Genomic DNA, 23,788 nt, shown 5'->3' with positions numbered 1-23,788 from the left:
AGGGATAAGAAAATAAGAAACGTTACATATTTGAGAATTTAGAGAATCAAGCAATTTATAAGCACTTAACACTTAATTTCTGCATAACCAAGAGCTAACTTCGTTAAGATATCAAACTACCATATGCCTTCACTCAAAAGAGTTAGAGATGTGGCATATGTAATTTAATTCTATTCTAATTAACTAGGCAGATATGCATTAAGGAACTAATCTTTTGAGTCACTGTAGCAGTCATCAATGGTGCCCTCACAAGGTCCTGTGGCTAAGCCACACCTAACATTGGAGGACAGCCCTGGGCTATTGAAGCAAGACTTCCACAGAGGTACCTGGAATTACGTGTTTGCACTCAGGGCCACCCCTGTGACCCAGCTCCGCCTGTGGCTACCTGAAATTTCCCCTTTTTACCTTGTCTGTTTTTCTCATTCTCTTAAAGGGTTTTCCTTAGAATTCTTCTTTAATAAAACCTTGAAAAGAATACCCATTTTGAAATATGCTTTCATCAAAGAAAAGATAAATGGTATGTAAGTTCTTCACTTGAAAAATTTCTGTTTGATAATAATAAATGATAGGAATGGTTGTTAATATCTATAACCACATGTTGGTAATACCAGTTATCTTAGGTGCTTTGCATATATTTTCTACAGTACTCAAAAGAAGATTTGGATGAATATTATTTTTTAAATTTACTACATATACCAATGCAGATCAGAGAAGTTTCAGAACCTGGTCTGACTCCATAGTTGATGCTTTGTCCACTGCCTCCTGCTTTCTATCATGATGACTACTTTGTTAGACTTCTATATAAAAATTTTCCAATTTAATCATGATTTAATCACACAGAATTATTTTCTGAAAAGCTTTATTGATTTATTTAATTTGGTAGAATTGCCTTTCTGTTCTATCATGAGCACAGCTAGAACTTAGGTCTCGTGAGTGGTTTCTCTGGTTATGGCATTCTTTCTAAGAGAAAGACTATTCTTCAGATAAAATTTTGTAAAAGTCAAAGTTATGAAAATTTAATAACAAAGAATGAAAAAAAATGAAAAGAAGCAGATCAGCACTGTTGTAAAAGAATTTCTCGCACTTGGAGAGGGTGATATTGTGAAATAATAAGAAATATACATTTCTCTCTGCCTCCTGTTCTTCATGTAGAGCTTCTGAAACCATTGTAGGGAGGGGTTCCAGGAGAATTTTTTTTTCTAATATTTGGTCTTTGATCCCATTTCCTTAGACAGAACTCCTAGGACTTTTACACATTTACTGTGTTACTGTGTATGCTAAGAAATGTGTTGTTAGATGATTTTGTCATTGCACAAACATCACACAGTATGCTTAGACAAATCTAGGCGGCACAGCCTACTATACACCTAGGCTGTATGTGGGCCGTCATTGAATAAAATGTTGTTATGTGGTGCATGACTGTTTTTTTCTGAGTGATAAGAGTGTCTGACACAGGCTTTTTTCCCAATGTATTTATTTATTTTTTAAATGACATATACACTGTATTTATTTATCATGTAAAACCTGATGTTTTAAGGTACATGTATATTGCAGAATGTTTATTTTTGTTCTGACATAGTTTTTAAGTGCCTTGAAATTTTCAGAGTGATAGAAAAAAGTTTGTGATAATGAAATGGTTTGTAAGATGTTCTAACGAGAAGCTCTTGGTGGGCATCAAGATGCAAGCACAGCAGGAAAAGGCATAGAAGCTCCGCACCTCTTCCTGAATATTTTAGTCTATCCTTCTCATCATCTGGCTCTTCCTCAGTATCCTTTATAATATCCTTTATAATAAATGAATAAACATACGTCAAATGTTTTTCTGTGTTCTGTGAGAACACAGCAAATCAATCAAAGCCAAGGAGGGAGCCATGGGCGCTCCTATCTGCACTCAGAATTACAGGTGACAACCTACCACTTGTGAGTGGCATCTGATATGGGGGTTAGTCTTGTGGGACTGAGTCCTCCATCTGTAGGATCTGACACTATGGCCAGAGTGTCAGAATTGAACTGAGAACACTCAAGCTGGTGTTCCATAGAGAACTGATTGTCAGTAGGGAAAGATCCCCACATACATTTTCATGACCAGAGATGAAGTATTACAGTAAGTGTCTGTGCAGAGAGAATAAATGGTTTGAATCTCCTTAAGTCTTCAGAGAGAGAAGTCAAACAGGGAAATTTTATCATAGGTATATCCATAAAATTTCTGAAAGGCTGTTAGATGATAGCAAATTAAGAAAGCAGGTAACATAAATAATTGGAAAATATATAAAAATTTGCATCATTCAATTATATAGACAAGTCACTGTCTTAGGAAAAGTCAAACCATTAATACGTAACTTGTTGCCTATATCCTCACCTCTGTTTGTATTTACTAATTCTTTTTTTTTTTTTGTAGAGACAGAGTCTCACTTTATGGCCCTCGGTAGAGTGCCGTGGCCTCACACAGCTCACAGCAACCTCCAACTCCTGGGCCCAAGCGATTCTCTTGCCTCAGCCTCCCGAGTAGCTGGGACTACAGGCGCCCGCCACAACGCCCGGCTATTTTTTTGGGGGGTTGCAATTTGGCCAGGGCTGGGTTTGAACCCGCCACCCTCGGTATATGGGGCCTGCGCCTTACCGACTGAGCCACAGGCGCCGCCCTGTATTCACTAATTCTTATTTTAAACAGCCTGGATAAATTGGTACCGTGTATATCCTTAACATCCCTTCAAGACGCAAACAAACAAACAAAGTTAAAATAAAGCTATGGCTTGTAACATAGTTGAAATAATAGAAGTTTTGTCCTTTTACAAAGTCGTGGTAGGCCAATATTAGCATAATATTTATATTAAAGATAATTTGAATTTTAGAGCATTCATCTCTATAATACCACTCAAGGTAAGTATTTTAACATATTAAGAAGCAATGTTTCCTTGATGTATAATTTGGAATTTTTAAACACAGAGAGATATAATTATATGCATGGATCTATACCTTTTCATACACTCAAAATCATCCTCCCAAATCAAAAATCATGATTTTTCTCTCCTTGTGTTCATAAGCATTGAATCTTAAAGCACATGACTCTATAAATTTGGATATTTTAAATTATTGTAGAAAAATATAAATATCTACACCAATTATTACAATTGTCAGTTTGTATTTAAAAATATTTTCTCAAAAAAAAAAAAAAAACTCCCTCATAGAAAATAATAAAAAGCACCTGCACAATTGGTTAACAGGAGGGTGTAATGGTGTAAGTCTCTGCTGACACAGAACGGAATTCTTTAAGGATTCTTCTTCCTACTCTGAGTGGTAATCTTCAAGGTGGCAAAAGAGCATCGTAAGATGCAATTTTAATGAAACAGAGGTTAGAGTTTACGTGTAGATTAAAAATAGCCTGCACATATTCCCAATTAGTATTTAAAATGTTCAAGGTTCTTAATATCAGCATAAAAATATTAAGTGGTTTAGCAAGACTTGATACAATTTGTGTTTCATCTTAATAAAGAGGGCCCCTAGGCTTTCTCTAATTGGAACACACAAATGATTGAGTTTCTTGCTGCAAATGAATAACAATCTTCCCTGCTGTTCAGGCATCCAAAAAGATCATTCTGAAAGTGGTTCCAGTCTACTCTTTTTGCAGTATGTACTCCTGAAGAAACAAGACAGTGAAAACAGCATTGGGGAGATGGTAACACTGTGAAACTTAAAAGTGAGAATATGAATATAGTCAATACGGAGTTCCCCATTTAGTAGCCTAAATAATTACAAGTGCAAAATCTTTTATTTGCAAATGCAATTTGATTTTTTTTCTGACTATCAAATCTATATCACTATAAGGAGGTTTATTTTTCCATGCACCTAAGGACATTTTTGCAACAGTTATTTCCCCAGCAACAGAAAACCAAAAGAAAATAAAAATAAAAACAGAAACCAGCCAGGCTTGGTGGCTCACACATGTAATCCTGCACTTAGAAGGCCAAGGTAGATGGTTTGCCTGACCTCAGGGGTTCTAGACAAGCCTGAGTCAGAGCAAGACTTCGTCTCTAAAAATAGCCGGGCGTTGTGGCGGGCGCCTGTAGTGCCAGCTACTCAGGAGGCTGAGGCAAGAGAATCGCTTGAACCCAAGAGTTGGAAGTTGCTGTGAGCTATGACACTGCAGCACTTTACTGAGGGCAACAAAGTGAGACTCTATCTCAAAAAAAAAAAAAAGAGAGTAAGAAACCAAATATTATTATACATTTATTTCATAAGGCATTGGTAGAATTGTTTTTAATCTTAACAGATTTTTTTTTAATTATTAAATCAGTGCTTTGTTTTGTACTTACCTAATAAAAGATTCTCCAGTTTATTTTGCAACTCCTATTTACAGAATATATGATACAAGCCCAATTACTAATTGTCACTGAAACTCTTAGTTTATCTTTGGGGAATTTATTCTGTGAAGGTCTGTCATAGCAACGGTCCCTCTAATCCTTTCGGTGTATATGGGATTTTCGCTCCTTAGGTATTGATGAGAATAGAACCTTTCTTTGTCTTTGGCTTCATCCTCTCTTTCCAACTTATACTTGAGAAGAACAAAGAATAGGCAGTTCAGTTATGGAAAGGTGAGCCCCATAAAAGAGGTGCCCTAGGAAAAGAACTTTCCTGGTATTCTTGCAAAAGTGAACAAGAGTAAAACACCCTCCTAAATCTGAAGCACTCTGCAGTGTCTCTCTTTTCCCACATGGTGGTGTCTTCTTTGGATCCTACACTGTCTTTTCCTTCATAAGAGCAGCGTTATGGGCTTGGTGCCCGTACTCAGTGGTTAGGGCGCCAGCCACATGCACGGGGCTGGTGGGTTTGAACCTGGCTGGGGCCTGCTAAACAAAAAAGCAACAATAACATCAACAAAACAGAAAATATCCAGGCATTGTGGCGGGCACCTGTCGTCCCAGCTTCTTGGGAGGCTGAGGCAAGAGAATCATTTGAGCCCAAGAGTTTGAGGTTGCTGTGAGCTCTGATACCAACAGTACTCTACCCAGGGCGACAAAGTGAGACTCTGTCTCAAAAAAAAAAGAAAAGAAAAGAAAGGAAGAAAGGAAAAAAAAGAAAAGAAAAGAACAGTGTTATGTTTGGCTCTAACACTAAAATTAATCCTATGAAAATCAAACTTGCTTTCCTATATGAAAGAAAAAAGTTGCTATAATAGCATTCAGGTAAGCATCTTGCTTTGGCTCTAAAAGGGAAAAAACAAAATTTGAGAATATTTATATCTTATACTTCCTCTAATTTAAGATAAAGTGAATATAAAGTGATATAGTTAAGGACTTTATGCCTTATGTACCATGAAACCACATGAAGATGCCTTGTGGTTTTATTTTAGATTTGAAACCCCCAGGTAGGCAGTAGATGTGATTAGAGTTTTAGTAAAAGGGAGATTGTTTAAAACCCAATACTTCTCCATTTTCTGTGATCTATTCACTGGAAAATAAAACAAGGGAGTATGAGTCACATGAATACCTTGATTCTCTTTCTGTGTTAAGTGAAGACTTTAAATCAAGAACTTATAGTGAAGAGTCTGTGCAAAAAAAAAAAACCTCTGAGTGTTCATCTGATATTTTTTAGAAAAATAGATGAATAAAAATTAAGTGTAAATTGATTGACAAAAGGGTTTGAAATTGGAGTTCAGGTAGAAAATTCTAAGTTTATTGAGTTCAAGGGGAAAGGATCCTGAGAGACGTCTCGCCTAGGCATTTCCCCATTCTGTAGACTTAGATGGCATTTTTAAACCAAAACATGCTAAATAATCAAGGAAGAAAAAGAAGACAGAGAGGATAAAGATTAGAAGCTGGGGGTGCTGGGTAGTTTTTTTAGTGCGTAATATAAATACAAAGTAAGCTCAAGGAATAGAGAAGTATTCTTAAAACTGTGAAACTGATTCTGAATGATATTTTTAATGACTTATTGGGTGCTAAAGATGCAGCTATTACCCCATTGAAATACGAAATAATTACTCTTGGGGATATTCATTGTACTGATTGTTTCAATTGTTAAAAATACACAGAGTGTTCTTTGTTACTGAGCCAAATGAGATGTTTCTGAACACAGGCTATAAATGGCATTCTACATACATGCAAAGTCTTATAAATTTGTTCTAGGCCCGTGGATTGTATGTCGAGCTGTTGTTTTATTCTCAAATTTGATTGTTGTGCAACTTAATTTAATAAAATTTGCTTTTCTTTTATTCCTCCTATTGATTTCATACTTTTTTTTGTTAAAGCATAGCTTTGTACATTAGTGCAATCAAGGGGTACAATGTGCTGGTTTCATATACAATCTGAAATATTCTCATCAAACTATTCATGGCATTTTCTTAGTTATTGTATGTAGATATCTGTATTCTGCATTTAGTAAGTTTCGCCTGTACCCATTCTAAGATGCACCATAGGTGTGGTGCCAATCACTACCCTCCCTCCACCCTAATCTCCCCCCTCTCTTCCCCTTCCTTAGCCCTTTCCTCATATTCTTGTGCTATAGTAGGGTTATAGCCTTCATGTGAAAGCTATAAATTAGCTTCATAGTGGGGCTGAGTACATTGGATACTTTTTCTTCCATTCCTGACATACTTTGCTAAGAAGAATATGTTAGCTCCATCCATGTAAACATGAAAGAGGTAAAGTCTCCATATTTTTTAAGGCTGCATAATATTCCATGGTATACATGTACCACAATTTGCTAGTCCATTCGTGGATCAATAGGCATTTGGGCTTCTTCTATGACTTAGCAATTATGAATTGGGCTGCAATAAACATTCTGGTACAGATGTCTTTGTTATATTGTGATTTTTGGTCTTCTGGATACATACCTAGTAAAGGAATTATAGGATCGAATGGCAGGTCTGTTTTCAGATCTCCAAAAGGAAAGTATTAGTGTGCATTCCCACCAGCAGTGTAGAAGTGTGCTCTTTCTTCACATCCACACCAACATCTCTGATTTTGGGATTTTGTTATGTGGGCTACTCTTAATGGAATTAGGTGATATCTCAAAGTAGTTTTGATTTGCATTTCTCTGATGATTAAGGATGATGAGCTTTTTTTCATGTGCTTATAGATCGTGCGTCTGTCTTCTTTAGAGAAGTTTCTCTTCAAGTCCCTTGCCCACCCTGAGATTGGACCACTTGTTCTTTTCTTGCTAATACGTTTGAGTTCTCTGTGGATTCTGGTTATTAAACCTTTATCGGAGGTATAACCTGCAAATATTTTCTCCCATTCTGAGGGCTGTCTGCTTCCTTTACTTACTATGTTCTTGGCTGTGCAGAAGCTTTTTAGTTTGATCAGGTCCCAGTAATGTATTTTTGAAGCTGCTTCAATGGCCTGGGGAGTCCTCTTCATAAAATATTCACCCAGGCCCATTCCTTCAAGAGTTTTCCCTGCACTTTCTTCAAGTATTTTTATAGTTTCATGTCTTAAGTTTAAATCTTTTATCCAGTGAGAGTCTATCTTAGTTAATGGTGAAAGGTGTGGGTCCAGTTTCTGTCTTTTACAGATTGCCAGCCAGTTCACCCAGCACCATTTGTTAAATAGGGAATCTTTTCCCCACTGAATGTTTTTAATTGGCTTGTCAAAGATTAAATAACAGTAAGTACCTGGATTCATCTCTTGGTTCTCTATTCTCTTCCAGACATCTATTTCTCTGTTTTTGTGCCAGTACCATGCTGTTTTGATCACTATAGATTTACGGTACAGTCTCAGGTCTGGTAGCGTGATTCCTTCTGCTTTGTTTTTATTGCTGAGTAATATTTTGGCTATTCGAGGTTTTTTCTGATTCCATATAAAACAAAGTATTATTTTTTCAAGATCTTTAAAATATGACAATGGAGCTTTAATAGGAATTGCTTTAAAATTATATATTGCTTTGGGTAGTATAGACATTTTAACAATGTTGATTCTTCCCAGCCATGAGCATGGTATGTTTTTCCATTTGTTAACTACTTCAGCTATTTCTTTCCTTAGAGTTTCATAGTTCTCTTTGTAGAGATCTTTCACATACTTTGTTAGGTATAATCCCAAAAATTTCATCTTCTTTGGCACTACTGTGAAAGGAATAGTGTCCTTGAGTGTTTTTTTGGCTTGGTTACTGTTGGTATACATAAAGACTACAGATTTATGGGTGTTGACTTTGTAGTCTGAGACATTGCTGTATTCCTTGATCACTTCTAAAAGTTTTGTAGTAGAATCCCTAGTGTCTTCCAGATAAAAGATCAAGTCATCTGTGAACAGTGAAAGTTTGATCTCTTCTGACCCTATGTGGATACCCTTGATCTCCTTTTCTTCCCTAATTGCAATGGCTAAAACTTCCATTATAATGTTAAAGAGCAACGGAAACTATGGGCAACCTTGCCTGGTTCCTGATCTAAGTGGAAATGATTTCAATTTAACTTCATTCAATATGACAGTGGCTGTGGGTTTGTTATAGATGGCCTCTATTAGTTTAAGAAATGTCCCTTCTACACCAATTTTCTTAAGTGTTCTGATCATGAAGGGATGCTGGATATTATCAAAAGCTTTTTCTGTGTCAATTGAGAGAATCATATGGTCTTTATTTTTTAGTTTGTTTATGTGCTGAATTACATTTATAGATTTACGTATATTAAACCAGCCTTGAGAGACTGGGATAAATCCCTCTTGGTCACGGTGTATAATTTTTTTTGATGTGTTGTTGGATTCTGTTTGTTAAGATCTTATTGAGTATTTTTGCATCAATATTCATTAGTGATATTGGTCTATAATTTTCTTTTCTTGTTGGGTCTTTCCCTGGTTTGGGGATCGAGGTGATGTTTGCTTCGTAGAATGTGTTGGGTAAATTCCTTCTTTTTCTGTATTTTGGAAGAGGTTTAGTAATATAGGTACTAGATCTTCTTCAAAGGTTTGGTCAAATTCTGACGTAAAGTCATCTGGTCCTGGGCTTTTCTTTTTAGGGAGATTTTGTATAGTTGATGCTATTTCAGAACTTGATATAGGACTGTTCAACATTTCCACTTCATTCTGGCTAAGTGTTGGTAGGTGGTGTACTTCCATGTATTGGTTGATTTTTTTCAGATTTTCATATTTCTGAGAATAGAGTTTCTTGTAGTATTTGTTAATTATTTTTTGAATTTCTGAGGGGTCTGTTGTTATTTTATCGTTACCATTTCTTATTGATGAAATTAGAGATTTTACTCTTTTTTTCCTGGTTAGGTTGGATAAAGGTTTATCTATTTTATTGGTCTTTTCAAAAAAACAACTTTTGGATTTATTGATCTGTTGTATAATTCTTTTGTTTGCAATTTCATTTAATTCTGCTCAGATTTGGTTATTTCTTTTCTTCTGCTGAGTTTGGGGTTGGAATGTTCTTCCTTCTCCAATTGCTTGAGATGTCCCATTAAGTTATTAACCTCCTCTCTTTCTGTTTTCTTGAGGAAGGCTTGCAGTGCTATAAATTTCCCTCTTAGGACTGCCTTTGCAGATGTTCTGATAGTTCGTGTCTTCATTGTTGTTTTATTCCAAAAATTTGGTGATTTGCTTCTTAATCTCGTCTATAACCCATCTATCCTTCAGCATAAGGTTTAACTTCCATGTTTTTGTACGGGTATGCAGATTCCTGTTGTTATTGAGTTCAAGTTTTATTCCCTGTGGTCTGAGAAGATGCAAGGAATAATTTCTATTTTTTGAATTTGCTGAGGTTAGATTTGTGGCCTAGATGTGGTCAATATTGGAGTATGTTCCGTGGGATGATGAGAAGAATGTGTATTCAGTTTCGTTGGGATGTTCTGTAGATGTCTGTTAAGTCCAGATGTTGAATGGTTGAGTTTAAATCTAAAATTTCTTTGTTTAGCTTCTTTTTGGAGGATCTATCCAGCACTGCTAAAGGGGTGTTAAAATCTCCAACTAATGGAACTGGAGCAAATCGAGTTGCTCATGTCTGTTAGAGTTTCTCTTATAAATTGAGGTGCATTCTGGTTGGGTGCATAAATATTAATAATTGAAATCTCATCATATTGAGTATTACCTTTAACAAATATGAAGTGTCCATCCTTATCCTTCCTTATTTTGGTTGCTTTAAAGCCTATTGCATCTGTGAGTAGGATTGCAATGCCTGCTTTTTTCTCCTTTCCATTTGCCTGGAGTATAGATGATCATCCCTTCACCTTGAGTCTATATTTGTCTTTTAATGTAAGATGAGATTCTTGTATGCAGCAGATATCTGGCTTGAGTTTTTGTATCCAGTCAGCAAACCTGTGCCTCTTTAGAGGACAATTTAAACCATTCACATTAATTGAGAATATTGATTAGGCTTTCAAGAGTCCTGGTGGACATTTTTAATCCTTTTGTGACTGTGGAAGTTGTAATTTGATCAAAATTTTCTGGGTGGGTTTACTTTTGTGGTAGAGGATTATGCTTGTCTTTATGGAGGATAGGTCTGAGAATATACTGGAGAGCTGGTTTAGTTATGGCAAATTTCTTCAACATGTGAATGTCATTAAAGTATTTAATTTTTCCATCATAAATGAAACTCAGTTTAGCTGGGTACAGGATCCTGGGTTGAAAGTTATTTTGTTTTAGGAGATTAAAAGTTGATGACCATCCTCTTCTAGCTTGAAAGGTTTCAGCAGAGAGATCTGCAGTTATTTTAATATTCTTCCCCTTGTAGGTGATGGTTTTCTTTTGTCTGGCTGCTTTCAGAATTTTTTCCTTCATACTAAATTTAGTGAAATTGATTGTGATGTGTCTGGGGCATGTCTTATTTGGGTTGAGTTGTGCTGGAGTTCTGAAACTGTCTGCTATCTGAATTTCAGAATCTCTTGGCATGTCTGGAAAGTTCTCCTTCATACTCTGATGGAGAAGAGACTCTGTGCCTTGTCAAGTCACTTCATCACTGTTGGTGATCCCTATAAGATGAATATTGGTTTTCATAGAATTATCTCAGAGCTCTCTGAGAGAGTGATCTGTTTTGCCCTCCATTTCTCTTCCTCTTTCAGCATTTTGGAGTGTTCAAAAGCTTTGTCTTCAATGTCAGAAATCCTTTCTTCTGCTTGTTCCATTCTGTTACTGAGGAATTCTACTGTGTTTCTCAGATCTTTGATGGCTGCAACTTCTTGTCTCAATGTGTCAAAATCTTTTGTCATTTAGTCTTTGTATTCATTGAATTCTTGAGATATCTTTTGGGTTATTGCTTGGAATTCTAATTCGATCTTATTGGCTATCCAGATTCCGAATTTGATTTCTGACATCTCAGCTATTTGTTTGTGCATGGGATCTTGTGCTGTGTCTGCCACATTGTTATTTGGGGGAGTTGATCTACTCTTATTATTCGTATTGCCAGAGTTTTTCCATTGATTTCACCTCATGATTGTTTTTCACTGTTGCTTCTGGCCATCCTCAGAGTTGGGGAGGTGTCTCTCCAAGATTAGACCCCAGCGGGATCACTCTATTGTTGCTGGATCTTTGTAGGGAGTGACCCTGTGTAGTTCCTCTGGGGCTGCCCCTGCCAGGGAATTCTGGTTGTTGAAGCAGCTCAAGAGTGTGACACACCCAGCTCCAGCAACAGGGTGGGGGTGGGGTGGGAGTGTGGGTAGGGGGGTGGTTCACACAGTTCTGGGAATGTCTGACACCCAGTGACTTTGGCACAGAAAGCCCAAGGCTCTAGTAGTCTCTGGCCAGGTGAAGGGCTCGGCGCAGATTCAGGGAGGGGTCCATAGGGCACATGGTTACCAGAGTCCCTGGCCAGAGGAGAGGCTGGTGTGGAGGCAGGGAGGGTACAGGAGAGAGGATGCGCGTTGCAAGGCTCCAGCAGTTCCTGGTCAGAGTGTGGGGAGGCATGGTCCGTGCAGGTTGCGGGTCGAGGGTTGCAGCACAGCTCTTACCCAGGTCTGAGGGGGCACCGATCATGGTCGTGATGCAGTTCTTATGGAGGTCTGGGAGGGCACCGATCAGAGTCACGGCGCAGCTCTTAGGGCCAGTCGCAGTTGTGGCTCAGCTCTCATGGAGGTCGGGTAGAGCAGCTCTTATGGAGATTTGGGCGGGTGCCATTCACAGTTGCGGCACAGCTCTTATGGAGGTCCAGGCAGGCGCCGATTGGGGTTGAGGCACAGCTCTTAGGGAGGTCCGGGCGGGCAACGATTCCTCCTTCTTTTTAACTCCAATGTGGAGAAATCATAACACTTGTGCACTGCTGGTGGGAATGTAAAATGGTACAGCCACAGTGTATACTGTATGGAGGTTCCCACTGGTCACCAGGAACCTAGACCTGGGGTGTTTCAAAATCAGAAATGCAGCAGGTAAGCTCGCTCAGTCCCCTCAACAAGGAGCCTAAACCCCCACTTCAGAGGTCGATTTCATACTTTTTTTGAGAGTAATTCTTAAAACATAAATACATTTTGGTATTAGCAACTTAATCAGACCTATTCTCTGAGGCCATGCCATAGCAACAATCCCTCTATCTTACAATGTCTGCAGGATGATTCCCTCAGTTAGGCATATTTTAAGACATAATCAATGAAACATTTATATGCATGCTAGTCTTTATAGATACATGCACAAGGAAACCTAAAACTTCAGAAACATTTATAGTAGAGTTGCCTTCAGTGAATCTCAATAGGTTTAATTAACGGAAAATGTTCTACACTTACACGTCCATCTTAAGACAGATAAAAGATCCATAAACTTTTTTTGTTAGGTAAAATGTGTCTACATTTTCCTGCCTAGATACTTGATACATTTATGTAAGTGTAAGAGAATTATCTATAAATAAATCTATGCAAATTTTAAAACAGTGATTATGAAGGGTAAAGGGAAAATAAAATGTCTACTGTGTGATATTACATTTTAGTAATTTATATGAGAAATATGTCATCAGCAGTAGTACTTGGCAGGGCATCGTAGATGGCATAAATGAGTTCTCAACCATCATAAAGCTTCACCACTATATTAGGGGCATCATAACAGGCTTTATGAAACACACGGCTCTTGATTATTATCTTTAATTGCAATTGAATTTTGACCAATAGAAATGGAAAACACAAATTCAATAGGAGTCGGAGCCTGGGTAGGATGCTTGCCCTCCTGAGGCCACAGGGTCGAATAGATTAATTTAAATTTGGTGAATGTCAGGAAAAGAGAATAGGGTTAATAAGTAAAATTTCTACTGGCTAAAAATAACAAATAATTAAGAAAAGATACAGTTAAAAGCAATTAATAGGATAACTGAGTTGGGAGTAAAAAAAGCAAAGCCCAGGATGCAAGCTGTGCATAGAGGAACAGGAGGAAGAAAATGATCCTAAGTAGCTCCTCCAAGACAAAACGATAGGACATAAACCTGAACATGAAAAAGCATTATTTTAGTATTAGGTCAGAATATTAATGGCATTATTAGTATGGAAGAAAAATGAAATGATTTATGGTAGGGATTATTCTGGTCATAGAGAGAAGCTGAAGGAAAGCAAAAATATACAAAAGTTTATGGTGCATGTCTGGGGAAAGATGAACATTTAAAATGGTAATAGAGAATCATCAATGCTGCCTTAAAAAATCAGACATTCTTTATATTTATTTATTTATTCATTTATTCTGAGGCAGAGTCTTACTTTGTCGTCCTCAGTATAGTGCCATGGCGTCATATGTCATAGCAACTTCAAACTCTTTGGTTCAAGCGATTTTCTTGCCTCAGCCTCCCAAATAGCTAGACTACAGGTGCCCACCACAATGCCCATTTTTTTTTTTTTTTTTTGTGGTTTTTGGCCAGGGCTGGGCTTGAACCTGCCACCTCCGGCATATGGGGCCAGCACCCTACTCCTTTGAGCCACAAGCGCCACCCATTTTTTTTTTTTTTTCTTTTTAGAGATGAGGAATCTCACTTTTTTTTTTTTTTTTTTTTTTTGGAGACAGAGTTTCACTCTGTCAACCTTGGTAGAGTATCGTGGTGTCACAATTCACAGCAACCTCCAACTCTTGAACTCAAGCAATTCTCTTCCTCAGCCTCCCAAGTAGCTGTGACTACAGGCACCCGCCATAACACCCGACTATTTTTAGAGACAGGATCTCGTTCTTGCTCAGGCTGGTCTTGAACCTATGAGCTCAGGGCAATCCACCCACCTCGGCCTCCCGAAGTGCTAGGATTACAGGCGTGAGACACGGCACCTGGGGCAGACATTCTATAAAAATAATTTTCTCATGACTTTGCGAAGGGAGTATTCCTGATCAGAGTTTCCTTTAAGAATATTGATGTGAAATATGTGGGGGGAAATCCAATAAAAGGACCACATATACAATTCTAAAAATAGATAACAAGGTCCTACATGAATTTGGAATAATAATTCAGGAAAACACATAAAAGATAATAAAAGAGCCTTAGAAATGTAAACACTACTTTTGTGGAGCGGAGTAAACGGAGTTAAGGAAGAGAAAGGAAAAACCCTCTTCATAGTCTCCAATTTGTGTAATAGGAATTATTTAACTCCTAATAAAAACAAATATCTAAAAAAAAATCAAACTAACAAAAATTTAAAAAAAGAAGAAAAATTGAGATATGGGGAATTTCCCTGAAAGGGACATTTTGAATTTAAATGTTAAAAGAGAACCAATAACTAACATGTTAATGCAGCAATAAGGAAATGCTAAATTAGAAATAAGGCAGAAGGCAAGACTAGAATTGTTTTTGGAGAGATTGGAGCCAAGCATATGTCCAAGCTCAAGAAAGAAAACAAAAGATAATTTACTAATTATCTTCAAAAGAGAATAAAGTCATAGGAACAAGAAATGATCTCTTTTAAAAATAACTGCCCTTGATGTTTACCTTTATAACCCATCCATCACCTTAACTTCTCCGTTTCCCAAGTCCCTCTTGTCCGATAATTATTTTGTTAACTCCACCTTAGATAAGCTCACACACTAAACAATGTCATCATTTGTAACTTCAGGGCGGTGCCTGTGGCTCAAAGGAGTAGGGCACCGGCCACATATGCCAGAGGTGTCAGGTTCAAACCCAGCCCCAGCCAAAAACTGCAAAAAAAATAAAAATAAAAATAAAAATTATTTGTAACTTCACTACATTAAACGTCTCATTTTTTATAATTGTAACCTCTTAACTTTTCAGCTCACTGTTCTCTTCTATGTCCTCAAAATCTCCAACCATGATCAAAGGGCTCACTAGTTCTTGTTATTCTTTAACCTCCGCTCCCCCTACCTTACTTCTCTCTCTAGCCAGTTTTACAATCCAATCGATATTTCTTTTTCTCTTTCCCTATTTGTTAGTTATATCTAGTTAATTCCAGCTCTATTAAGCTCAACTGTTTCACCTTCTCTGCATCTTTAGCAGATCATCAAAGCAAGCTAAATAAACATAAGAAGGTAAATTATATTTATTTTATTAAATACTGTCCTTAAAGTCATCACCCAAGTATGCACATGAAGATCAATGACAAAGGCAGTTTTAAAGTCCAAGTAAATTTCATTACTATGTCTTGAAGTATTTAATGTTTTCTTTAACTTTTTCTTGTTTTCCAATTTGTGGAAATATGCTTCATAAATGTTACGAAGAATGTATAATTAGATGTATATATTTCTACCTCCCATAAGTCTTTCACATCATATTTAAATAGGTTTTTCCTGCAAACATCTGTATATTGATATAATTCGTACATATTTTACTTTACCTCTGTTCTAACAATTCAAATATTTAGTATTAAAATAACAGTGTAAATGAAGAAGCATGAAGACATCACTCAGAGGAAGGAAATTCCTAAACAACTCCTCTTTCACCTACATATTTTCCATTGTGTTTTTAGGCTGTCATGGTTCCCTATATTGATTAAGTAATAAGTATGCCTTGGTGTCTTAGTATGTGTGAGAGAGGAAGAACAAGATGGTTTCTTAACATCTTCTTATTGGCCTCCACTCTTTCCTGTGTTAATGGCTCTGGGGTGTGTTCTCCAATTTCTTGTTTTGTCTTCATAATTATCAGGTTTTGGCCTTTGCTCGGCATAGATATGGTATTTTCCATATCTGCAAAATTGCTTCTAAGAAAAATAATGATTTTTTTTTCTATTTTTACTTTGAGAATCCAAGTGACTTTTCAAATTAAAGTCTTTACAATAAATATCTCTACTCAAACATTGCCACCAGTATTCTGATAGGATTGAAGACATTTTAATGCAGTGATAAATGAAGTAAGCTGAAGTGGAAAATTCAAGCCTACTAATTCCTCTAAATTGCAAATTAGAACTCTGATTCCAATTTTATCTACCCGTGTAAATTCCTAAAATCAACTATGGCACTAGTATAGTGTCAAGTAGGAGAACTGTCATTCCATCAAAGGTTAAATTGTTAGATTTACAGAGGAAAATAATATCAATGTTAACCTCACCTTTAGGTTTAAAACCTAGATAGTAAATAAAAAATGGACTTTTGCTATGTTGGTTAATTTTACCATATACTCCTTGATTTTGATTTTCTAAGGCTCTTCTTGCCTCCAAGTTTAGAAGCTTGTAGTTGAAACAGGAAATAAGCTATGTAAGAGGTAAAGTGCTCTTTAGAAGACTGGAAAATAATGGCATTTTATAGAGTGCTTGTTTAATGCAACATTTTTCAAACCTTTTAAGGTGTAGCCTCCAAAAAAAAATATCTGACAACTTTACACGACATATAAATACATGTACACAAGCAATAAAGACTTGATCTCTCTAATATCCTGTGACTCTTTCTTTTTTTTTCTTTGTTATCCTTTTCCATTTTCTTTTATTTTTAACTTTAAAAATGACTTATATAAATTGATTTTATGTTTCGTTTCTAAGCTGCAACTTACAATTTGAAAAATCCTGGGCTAGTGCTCCCCGGTGAGAGGTGTCCTATCCTACGTGCTCACGTCCCTCTACTGCAGCACTATTGTATTTCCACTTCTACTAGTTTTTAGTCACATCACCATCCTCATCCTTGCCCTCGCCATGTTAAGTGGTGGTGCTGCAGCCCATCATTCCTCACATTTTAATGATGTCTGTTGGCCTTGAGTGCTGCTACATTCTCCTGCCCTTAGAAAATGTTATGTTTTCTTTTTCTTTCTTTTTTCCTTGAAACATTCCAGATACTTCTAGTACTCTGAATTTCTAAGAGTTGGTCCTGAAAGTCTCTGTCAATCACTGATTCTTCCTATTCGAAGTAGAGCCTTTTGTAAATGTTCACACTTTCTACAATTTGGGGCATTGTTTGCACCTAAGTTTTTTTTTTTTTTTTTAATTTTGAAATTTAAAGACCTCTTTGGCTTACTAAGGGATAAAACATTTTCAAGTTTCACCAGTGCAAATCTTTACAATGATTCTGAATAAATTTTATTTTTCACATTTTATTTCCTCTAGATGTTTATGCAAAAAGGATAGTCAAAATATTTTACAGTTAGTATAATAGGCAGAGAACAATCCATTTCTAAAGAAGGGTATTATAGGGAAAATTGTGAAGGGAAAAAGCAAATATTGGCATGTGTTGATCAATGGAATAACATTTTGTAATAAATAATTCATTCTAGTATTTCATTTTCTTTAAATGTTGAGTGATTTTTTTCCTTATAATCTTCCTAAAAGTACTATGTTGATAACTTGTTATGATATAAACACACTAGCAATGTTTAGAGAGCTTTAGGTAAAGAGTTAAATGCTTAAATCTCATAAATAATATATTTTTAAAAGTACAGATTTTAAACCTATGAGCCAAAAAGTGCACATCTGAACATTTAGTCAGTGCATATGACAGCATTATTCCACAATAGAGTCTTAAATATATTGAGACATTTTTGTTTAGGATTTCCCACTGAATATTCACATAATCCCTCAAAATAATTGGCTTTTTATTGCAAGAAAACTGCTTACCTAGATATGTTCAGGAAGTATAATTCCTCTATGGATCTATAATCATGGTTCTGTAAGCTCTTTGGGGAGTTTCACAAGACATTGGAACATTTAATTGAAAGTGATTGAGTGCCCAAATCACCACAGATGCCTATGCCTGCCTGAATAACAGCAGTGGAGATTACCACGAGTCAGCTTCTTATTTCAAAAACAAAACCAAATATATTCAGTCTCATTTCCAAGATAACCACTTGTGCGTTTCCAGAGAGTCAATGTGTGATTAAATTTTGAAGCCATAAAATGGAAGCAAAAGACATATGGGCTTCAAAAAAGAAACTCCCATGGAAGAAACAGCACATGGATATATTTTTTAATTGTGAAACCTTAGCAATAATTTACCAATATTACAACTTTGGAAATACTTTAGAAAAAATTGACCATATCACCTGTAACTTTTCATTAATCTATTGAGACAATTTTGCATCTCTTTAGGTATCAAAACACAAAGTAAAAAAAAGTAATAATAATCTAAATGCCTTGTAACCTTTATTATCCAAGGATTGCTGAGGTAAAAATTATCTATATAAAAAGGAGATGGGCAATGTCTTTACCTTTATTAGTGCCACGTATCATTAATAATTTTGGTGGCATATTAAATATAGCATTATCATTTTAAAGAAGGAAAAAAATAGTTGGTGGGGTTAAGTGACGTACTTGGGGCCCCTCCTCAGGCCATGGATAGTCACAAAGTTATAATACAAATCCGGGCGCACATTCTTTTCTGGTGCACCACAAAAATTTTCCTGCCCCCAAATATGATAGCTTAGTCATCCTATCTGAACATAAACACAGATCTTGATAATTTATTAGATGTCTTTCTATTTAGCAGGAGAGAGGTAAACTATTATGTAATAACATCTGTTTTGTATTGCATCAAATCATTTGAAATTGCTGCCATTATAGATCAATATTGTTATTTCAAAATTCACATTAAACAACATTTCATTCTGGATGATAATTTTCTTTCTTTAACTCCTGGCTTGTTTTGTTATTTTCTCTGACTGTAATTTAATTTTATGATAATTAGTAAATTACCTGTAATTTATAAGGAGGTATATGTTAGACTGAGAAAATTGACTTGATATACGACTGTTTGACTTATTTTTGTCTAGTAAAATAAGACAAAAATCTATATTATGTCTTATTTTGAAATGACATATTTCTAATGTCTTATTTTGAAATATGACAAAATAATTTTTTCTGTTTGAAAAAATCTGTTATGCTGATAAGAAAATCCATTCAAATGTACATATCAGATTTTTTCAATTCTTTATTTATTTCCAAAATGGATGTATAATTGTTCTACTGAAATATCTCACTAGTTTCCATATGGCATGTGCTCTGTCTTCCTAAAGATTGTGATCTTTCTTCTTGTACAGAGTAGGGATGCCATGTGCGGTCCGATTATACACACTACATTTATGTGAAGAACAAAAGAAAAATTGTGGTTATAGAAAATAAAATCATTAAGTACAACACAAACATTGCCCTTAATACATGGGAGAAAATCATCAATATTTATGATTAATTTTTTTATAGAATAAATATCAAATATGCATTTATTATGCTGAGAATGGCCCATTTCTTTTTTGAAGCAAATATACAAAGCATTAAACATTTGATTAAAATAGATGATGATTCACTAGTTACAGCATGTGAGGGGCAACTTCATACCATTTGAGGTCATGACTTTAATGTAATAGAAAAGTTTCTTATTGTTATTTATTTATTTTTTTTCCTTTTCTTTTATAAATGGAGAATGCGGCCACTTGAAAGCTGTCTGGGAATTCAGCCAAAGAAAGAAGAGGGCTGCAAAAACTCTGGGGACTTGAAAGAAAAGTGGCTGGCATTAGCTAGGTCCTCACTTTAAACTAAAATTAAAACAATAGACAGACATGTACAGTAATCTCTCTTTTAAGGAAAGAATAGAATGCTTCTACAGTAATGTCAAGTGGAACCATTTGGTCTAGGCCCAAGTTATGCAGCTGTTCCGCAGGAAAATGGCAAAAGGCTTCAGTCCAAACCAGGCAAATAAGGCATGATTGTTCATAAACAGTCCCTGGAGCCCTCACATTTTGAATAAGGAAAATAACATTAGCATACAGAGGGCAGGTTAGAAACAGGAGTCTCAGTGCGACTATCCTACTCCCATGTTGTGAATCACTCAAGTGTATTTCGTCTACTACCAGCATAACCTAATTACCATGAATAACCCATTCTTCAGGAAATTATAGGTTGGTCAAAAACTTTTCAAGAAATAATAAAGGTTTGGTCATTTATTAAGCTTTACTTAACTCAAGAATAGGATGGAGAACAATCACGTACCCGTTATTCCTTTCTGTTTCTACCTGCTTGTGACAGGTGGATTAGGGAAGTGGTAAAGATAATAACAATTAAGTGTTTAGGGAACCAGTCAAAAGCTGACCATAGCACTGCTTCTCCATGGTGCTAAAGTAAAATGGAGAACCAGCGCAAAGGCTGCATGCAAGTAATGGAGTGGAAATTTAACTGTGATTACCAGTTTAAAACGTGTAATTCTAACATGCCCACTTGATATATCCCGTGCTTCATTTTTACTCCCACTCTTTTGATCCTATCTTAAGATCCAGAAGTCTCCTGATTATGTTTCTTGAAATTATGCTTTATTTTAAAACTTGTGTTTGACATAGTTTTTATCCTTCTTCCACTTTCCATGATGCATTTTCTGAAATGATCTACCTCTTAGTGATTCTCTTCCCTTCCCTATCGCACACTAACTCCTGATTAATCCATTCCAACTTACTGTCTATTCCCTTTTCTCTAGTGAGACTTTATCTAGTATCAGTAAGATTTCATTCAATGATGTACTTCCAGCCTCCCCTTGTTTTTTGTCCTATCTGCCTCATCTGGCACTGCTGGAGATAGGATATAAACTAGAGAGTCTAGAAGTTAGACTGTCTTTTTTTTTTTTTTTTTGTAGTTTTGGCCAGGGCTGGGCTTGAACCTCTACCCCAGGTATATGGGGCTGGCCCCTACTCCTTGAGCACAGGCACCACCCAAGTTAGACTGTCTTTAAAGAGATTAATGCTTTCATTTAATGAAAATGATAGTTACTTTGAAAATGTAGATGAGTTAATTTCAAGATGTTTTGTACAAATAAAAAAGAAGCAATTGTCTAAAGGAAAAAAAGAGATCAAAAAAATTTGACTATAACTTTAATGTCAATGGTCTGGCAGTCTAAAGGGAAAGAAAATGATAAAGGTAAAGTGAATAAGGGGATGTAATAGAAGACAATAAATTAATGCATATTTACTTATGAGCCACAGCATATAGAATTTAACATTGAAACCTATCAAAATAAAGGTAAAATATAACAACTATGTTTTAGCCTTTATGGAGCTTAGGAGTTAATTGCCAAAAGATACTATACTACATGTAATTTTTTAATATTACTATGAACTTGTGCTAAAAATGATCAATTTGATAAAAATTTGGGAAGTTTTCAGAAAGAATATCAATACAGAAGAAAGCCTGATATAGGAGGATGGCAACAGTAAAATGTATTATGAGACAAGCCAGTTGGTCACCTTGGAGCACCCAGTGGTTCAATGTTAGTGGTGAAAATAATTGTTAGGCCCTTTTTATTTTTCTAAAGCAACTTTAGCTACTATATATAGCAATTTATATTCAGCAATGTATGTAGCGCAAATAATTGAAAGAAGGGAAGCTTTGAGTTATACTGAAGTGAATTCAAATTCTGACTTACTAATTTTATAAATAAGTGTGAAAAAACATGGCAATATGGTTATATTTTTGAAGCTTGGTTTTCTTTTCTTTAAAATAGACTTTTCTTTATCTATTTGCAAAATTATATAATCAGGATCCTTCTAAGAGTGTAACGTTTTATTTCTTAAACTTCCTAAAAGCATTTATATTCTTAAATAAAATAAGTAAGATTGTGTTTTTCACTCATGCTTAGTGTTATTACATATTCAAGATTATTCCTTGGTAACTGACAAAAAATCCACAATCAGACGCATCTATTTAACCATATCCAAGGTGAATGTTATGAACTACTTAAATATATAATTCTATGAACTTAGCAATCTCATTATTCTTAGAAATAAAATGATGTCTCTACTATTGGAAGTATCATAATGTAATTGGATAGTATCTGAGCATGCATATAGTTATTCACAAGCATTCTATAAATTATATTTCCTACCTTCACCTCATTTAGTTGCATAAATGGAACACATAAGCTAAATGTACACATAGGGTTTTTTGATAAGTCTTAGGAAGACAACATTGTAAAAGTCTCTAGAAAATAATTACTAGAAGAGACAATAATTTTAAAATATCAGAACCGTGGTAAAGAAGGTGTAGATTACCTTTGAGTGGTGTGATAAATCTTTTTTTTTCACAAGTTTATAGGAATGGGGGTAATCACAGGCTTGATAGTGTATGTTTGTCCCTCTGGACCTATGTATTGTAAAATTAATAATTTTTTTACAAATTTTAACTGTTTGACTTACCTTAATTAAGCCTGTGATGGTTTGTTGTTTGGGCCAAGACTTTGGCCACTGATCTAAGGCTGTGATAGAAACATTTGTTCTCATATCTACCATTTTCTGAAATTTTTTTTAATAGCAACAGTATATATAGGGTCTCTCATCTGGAACTTGAAAACTCAATAAATGGCTTTTTTCGTATTATTTGTACTTTTAAAACCTCCTGTCTTTTTGTTAGAACTTTTTTTTTTAATTTGACATAGGGCAATAAAAATAATTGAGTAATATGGTCACTGGCTTGGGCCTATCAAGGGACAGTTGAGTTAATTATAATTTGAATTTTATCAGTACAATCAGAGTTAATTCATGTAAACTATTATTCCTTTTAAATTTAAACTTAATTGTCTCAATAAAAGTCCCACTGTCCCTTCTAGGAGAAGCCCACAAACTCTTACAGGAACTTTAAGAGGCTCTTTTCTTGGCATAAGGGAAGTATCTTGCATGTAACATAAATCTACCGTTGTACTGTCTGCCGTGGCAGGGGACACCTTGCACTGAGGTGTAGGGTTTGGTGTCTGATTTTTTTTTTTATGTAAAGCCAACATTGTTGTCACAGTTTGCGCTGTTTGTGGGACAAACTGTTTGATTTGGGGCCTGGGGCTGTCCTCCTCTCTCTCTGTTTTTTTGAACTGCACAGAGTGGGTTTTTATTAAATTTAGAGTGGCAGTCTTTTATTTAGTGTTGGTCATTTTGTATCTGGGGCAAATACTTGGTGGAAGTGTATTTCTATGAGTTGTCTGATTGTCCTATGGTAGCTGGGATGTTTGTTGGGGGCACTGTTTTTTAATATGTCCTACTTGACCACAGTCAGAACATGTTTTAGAAAATTTTGAAGATGGTTTTCTGATTTTAATTTTTGTCATGGCCTGAATCATTACTGCAGTTGTATGTGTAGTGTTTCCAACTCCCTCACAGGCTGTAATGTAACTGGTAATTACATCTTTTCTTAGAGGAATCTTTTCTTTAATATGTTGAATTGTAGATTGGCAGTCAAGGTTTGTCTGTTTATATGTCATCAATTTTACAACAATTTTCTTGTCATGTTCGTCTAGGATAGTCTTTTCAGCTGTGTCTTGAAGAGGAGTGATGAAATCTGGATAGGGCTCAATTGTTTTTTGTCTGAGAGCTGTAAATGATGGGCACAGGTCTCTCTTATTCTGAATTTTATTCTTCAGAGTGGTAAATAATATAGCGGCATACAATTGAGGAAGTTACCACGTCAGGTGTCTCACAATCCTGCTAGAAAAATTCTCTCATGGGATGATACAAAACCTGCATTTAAATAATGTGAATATTTTTGGAAGCAAATTTTTAGTAATTTAATCTGATTTGTAGAAGTAAT

The 23,788-nt window shown here is 35.7% G+C and overlaps 1 protein-coding gene across 3 annotated transcripts in view; it reads right to left on the bottom strand.

Annotated features, from left to right (window-relative positions):
- The window catches only part of CADM2 (cell adhesion molecule 2), a 1,073,247-nt gene that overhangs the window by 99,995 nt on the left and 949,464 nt on the right, over positions 1-23,788 (bottom strand). The gene's annotated exons all lie outside the window — the stretch shown is intronic.

This window comes from Nycticebus coucang, chromosome 16 (genome assembly GCF_027406575.1).
Source record: "Nycticebus coucang isolate mNycCou1 chromosome 16, mNycCou1.pri, whole genome shotgun sequence".
NCBI classification, from domain to species: Eukaryota; Metazoa; Chordata; class Mammalia; order Primates; family Lorisidae; genus Nycticebus; species Nycticebus coucang.
Note: the sequence above shows the minus strand (reverse complement) of the source record. Positions and strands in the feature narration are given on the sequence as shown.